This window comes from Jaculus jaculus, chromosome 17 (assembly GCF_020740685.1).
Source record: "Jaculus jaculus isolate mJacJac1 chromosome 17, mJacJac1.mat.Y.cur, whole genome shotgun sequence".
NCBI classification, from domain to species: domain Eukaryota; kingdom Metazoa; phylum Chordata; class Mammalia; order Rodentia; family Dipodidae; genus Jaculus; species Jaculus jaculus.
In genome coordinates this window covers 33,048,501-33,053,540 of record NC_059118.1, presented here as the reverse complement: position 1 = coordinate 33,053,540, position 5,040 = coordinate 33,048,501, and the positions used below count along the sequence as shown (strand labels likewise).

The following is a 5,040-nucleotide window of genomic DNA, read 5'->3' as shown; positions in this document are numbered from 1 at the left end:
TCATGACAATCATGTTCCCTTTGCTTCAGTCCTTACACAAGATAGAGAACTTGAAGTACCCTGGGGTTTACCAGTTATGTCTCCATTGTTCCATTAGCTCCCGTGTCCCTAACTTACAAGAAAAGCACTCCCATCCCTTCTTCACTCCTTCCCTTTCCTTCTTTCTCTTTTTCTTTCTTTTTTTTTTTTTCAAGATAGCCCTAGTTGGTCTGCTACTTGATATGTAGCCCAGGCTGGCTTGAACTTGAAGCAATTACAGGATCTTGCCATTATGCCTGGCTCTGTATGTGTGAGAGAGAGAGAGAGAGAAAGAGACTTCTTATATAGCCCAGGCTGGCCTTGAACTTGTTACATAGCTGAGAGCAACACTGAAGTCCTCTGGCCCTCCTCACCTCCCAAGTGCTGGGATTACACGTGTGCACTACTATGCACAATTTTCATTCATGTTGAGGATCAAACCCAGGGCCTTGTACATACCAAACAAACACCGCCGACCCTGTATCTCCAGCCTCATATTTCCTGGTATTTTTGAAAAAGGGTCTTACCTTACAGCCATGGCTGTCCTGGGACTTGCTAAGTACACCGAGCTGGCCTCAGAATTGTGCTGCTTCTTTTGTCCTCTGACCCCCAAATGCTGGGATGACAGATGCATCCCTCCACAGCTAGCCTTAAAAATAAAGCTGGGTGTTATAACTCACATGTGTAATGCAGCACTTAGGAAGTACAGGCAGAAGGATGAGGAGTTCAAGGCCAGCCCTGGCTACATAGCAAGTTTGAGGCCTGCCTGGGATACATAAGATCCTATTTTACAACAAACTAGCCAGCCAATCAACAAACAAATAAGAAAAAAAGAACCAAAAATTCCAGGCATGGTGGTGCGCCCCTTTAATCCCAGCACTTGAGAGGCTGAGGCAGGAGGAGAGCCATGAGTTCAAGGCCAATTTGGGACCACAGAGTGAACTCCAGGTCAGTCTGGGCTACAGTGAGGCCCTGCCCAGGTTGTCCTTTAAAGCGCTGTGTAGTGGATGACCTTGAACTCTTTTTTTTTTTTTTTTGGAGCTTTTACAATTTATTGGTTGTCTTAAACATTTGCAGCATCGCGACAGATGAAGTGGCCGCAGTCAGTCTTCAGTCCTTTGCCTGTTATCCGATCTCCAGCTCACTGTTTGCCGGCGCCGACATTGGCCTGGCAGTGCCCCTGGCTTTCTCCATCCTCTTCCCGCGTTCCTCCCGCCGTTTCCTTGAGGTCTTCGTTTTCTCATCCAGGCCGTGTCTGGCAAGCCTGTGTTTGGGTTCATTTTTCTTTGCATCATCCAGGGAATCATAAATCATGCCGCAGCCAGCTGTCTTGCGCCCCCCCCCCCCCACCAAAATGGGTTCTGAATCCAAATACAAAGATGACATCTGGTGTGGACTTGTACATTTTGGCTGTTTTTTCCCGAGTTTCTGTCTTGGGTACTGTAGCCTTCCCCAGGTGAGGGACGTTGAGGACCATTTGTTGCCTCTGAAGCAGAGGGGTGGTCATGAACTTCCTGGTCCGGATGGTTACTGCGTCATTCAGGATGGCGGTGATCCGCAAACGGCAAAGGTGGAAAAAGAGACCTTGAACTTTTGATCCTCCTGCTTCTGCCTCCCTAGTTCTGGCATTACAGATGTGGACCACCCCCCTGAGCTTACATGGTGCTGGGGATAGATCGCAGGACCACTAGGTGAACACTCTACCACCTGAGCTACACCCACAACTCCATGAGAAGTACGTCAAAAATAGGTATAGAGGCAGTTCCTGCCTTGGAATGTCAAGGACCCTCCGGTAGACCTGGGTTATCTCAGTGCTTTCTGTGTCCCTGGTCAGGGTAGTAAACCTCTAGAACATTCTATTTTTTTTCTCTATGAAATGCAGGTACTGTTTCTCAGGATGGTTGTAAGCATTGGAAACAATCTGCCAAAAAAAGTAGTGTGCCAAAGTGACCTTGGGACGACTCAGAAGGTATCATAGTGCCGGGATCACACCTTCCAAAGCTCAGGGTCTAATGCGGAAGAGGTGACGGAAAGAATGTAAGAGCCAAAGGAAGGGTAGGACTCTGTACAACGTGCTCACTCCAGACACAAAATGGCCTGGATATCCATGACCTCACAGTGCCTGACACTACCTACACAAGACCATCATAAGAGGAGGAAAAGATGATGACATTAAAATAAAAGAGAGACTGATTGAGATGGGGAGGGGATATGATGGAGAATGGAATTTCAAAGGGGAAAGTGGGGGGAGAGGGAGGGTATTGCCATGGGATATTTTTTATAATCATGGAAAATATTAATAACAATTGAGAAGAAAAAAGTAGTGTGCCAAGTTCTGTGCCTGTCGTGAAGCTCACGCTACACACTGCTGCCCACACCATCGGTGGCAGTCGGGGTCAGCAGCGCTGACCAGCAGCTATCCTCAGGAGAAAACATACTCGTGGACTTATGACAAAAAGAAAAAGAAAAAGAAACTGTACCTGAGGACAGTTCTGATGGAGTCATTTCAGACCCAGTCTCTGGCAACCCATGGGCACGCTAGGAGAGTCCCTGCATTTTCACTGAGCCTTATAACCCTGCTGTTAGACTAGAGAATTTTTTTTGCACATGCATGCATGCATGTGTCTGGTTGTGTTCCAGGATCTCTTGCTGCTACAAATACCAGATGAATGTTCTGCTTTTGTGTCCAGCTTTACATGGGTGCTGGGGAATTCAACTCTGGGTCGACAGGCTTTTCAAGAAAGTACCTTTAACCCCTGAGACATATCCCCAACCCACAAGGCATATTTTTTAAATATAGTTTTTGAGACTAGTCCAACAGACTGGTCTTTTTTTTTTTTTTTCCTTATGTGAGAGAGTGAGAGTGAGAGAACTGATGTGCCAGGACCTCAGCCACTGCAATGGAACTCCAGTTGTGCATGCCCCTTGTGTACATGGGTCACTTTGTGCATCTGGCTTACATGGGACCTGGAGAGTTGCATGTGAGTTCTTAGGCTTCACAGGCAAGTGCCTTAACCACTAAGCCATATCTCCAGCCCAAGGTATGTTTTTAAAAAATATTTATTTTTATTTATTTGACAGAGAAAGAGGGAGAAAGAGAAAAAACGGGCACGCCAGGGACTCCACTGCAAAAGAACTCCAGACGAGTGTACCACTTGTGCATCTGGCTAACGTGAGTCCTGGGGAGTCGAACCTGGGTCCTTTGGCTTTGCAGCCAAATATCTTAACCACTAAGCCATCCCTCCAGCCCTGAAGGCATGTTTACTTTTTTTTTTTTTTTAGCAGTCTGTATTTCTTTATTTTTTAATTGACAACTTCCATAATTTTAAACAATATCCCATGGTAATTCCCTCCCCCCTCCAACTTTCCTCTTTGAAACTCTGCTCTCCATCATATCCCCTCCCCCTCTCAATCAGTCTCTCTTTTATTTTGATGTCATGATCTTTTCCTCCTATTATGATGGTCTTATGTAGGTAGTGTCAGGCAATGTGAGATCATGGATTTCCAGGCCATTTTGTGTCTGGGGGAGAACGTTGTAAGGAGTCCTGCCCTTTCTTTGGCTCTTACATTCTTTCTGCCACCTCTTTTGCAATGGACACTGAGCCTTGAAAGGTGTGATAGAGATATTTCAGTGCTGAGCACTCCTCTGTTACTTTGAAGGCATATGAGTGTTTTCCATGCAACATTTTGGACAGAATTATTTCTGAAAAGAATCATTCATTGTTTTTCTAAGATTTACTTGGTATGCTAGCTTATATTGACTGTTGTCTTTTTTTTATCCCTATCATCTTGACAAGACCTATAATCAATTGTTTTCATTAGATTAGTTTAGGTGGGAAGACCCACTTTAGCTGTGGGTGGGACCCTGAAATGTACAAAAAGGAGATGGGGTGCTGGAGGGATGGCTTAGCAGTTAAGGCGTTTGCCTGCAAAGCCAAAGGACTTTGGTTCAATTCCCCAGGACCCACATAAGCCAGATGCACAAGGTGGTGCATGCTTCTGGATCTGGTTTGCAGTGGCTAGAGGCCCTGGCATGCCCATTCTCTATATATATATGCCTCTTTCCCTCTCTCGCTCTCTCTAATAAATAAATAAATAAACAAATAATTTAAATTTAAAAAAAAAAAGGTGGCCGGGTAAGTGCCAGCATTCATTGCTCTCTGCTTCCTCGCTGTTCTGAATGCGACCATACCTCAAGCTCCTGTCTTCCCCACCGTGATGGACTGTAACCTGGGACTCTACGCTGAGGTAAACCTTTCCTTCCTTAAATTGATTTTTGTCAGGCATTTGGTCCCAGCAATGAGGAGATCATGGATACAACTAGTTCTCCTGCACTTTACCTGGCAACCCTCAGAGGGGAGTAGCTATTGCCTGACCCACAAAGCACACCTGCCGTGGGTGTGCCTCTGGAGCGTGTACTGGCAGGATGGCCCTGGGGCTCAGCACACTGCTGGTAGATGAACTGCTGACACCTTCCTTAGTTCTTTGGGCTCCTGGCTTCCTCTTCCCTGTGTCTGTCTTCCCCAGCGGGAAAGCGCAACATGCAGGGACCGGCTACAGGATCGGACAAGGCAGCTGACAAGGCAGATGGAGAGGCAGGGTGGGGCATGTCGGCTTAAAAGTATTCAGCCATCAGCCGGCCTCATGCACCTCAACTCGAGCCCCTGGGAAGTGCTGGCTGCCTCCTGGGGTCAGCAACACTCTGCTTAAGGGCTCATCTGTTGTATGTTTGCTTTTTGTTTTCTGGGTAGGGTTTCACTCTAGCTCAGGCTGACCTGGAATTCAGTATGTGGTCTCAGGGTGACCTCGGACTCTCCTATCTCTGCCTCCTGAGTGCTGGGGATTAAAGGCGGGCGCCACCACACCCAGCTGTTGCATGCTTTTTAAGAGAACAAAAGGAGAAAGGATTCTTGCTATGGACTTTTGCTTCTGGAACCAGCATCCCAGAAGTGAGCCTTGTGTTCTTTTTCATTGTGATCCCTCAGGCTCTGTGAGGGGACATTCTTCAAGTCAAGGCAAAAG

General features: G+C 46.7%; 1 pseudogene; it reads right to left on the bottom strand.

Annotated features, from left to right (window-relative positions):
• Positions 1 to 1,121: 1,121 nt before the first annotated feature.
• Positions 1,122 to 1,555, bottom strand: LOC101595651 (annotated as a pseudogene).
• Between the last annotated feature and the right edge of the window lie 3,485 nt (positions 1,556 to 5,040).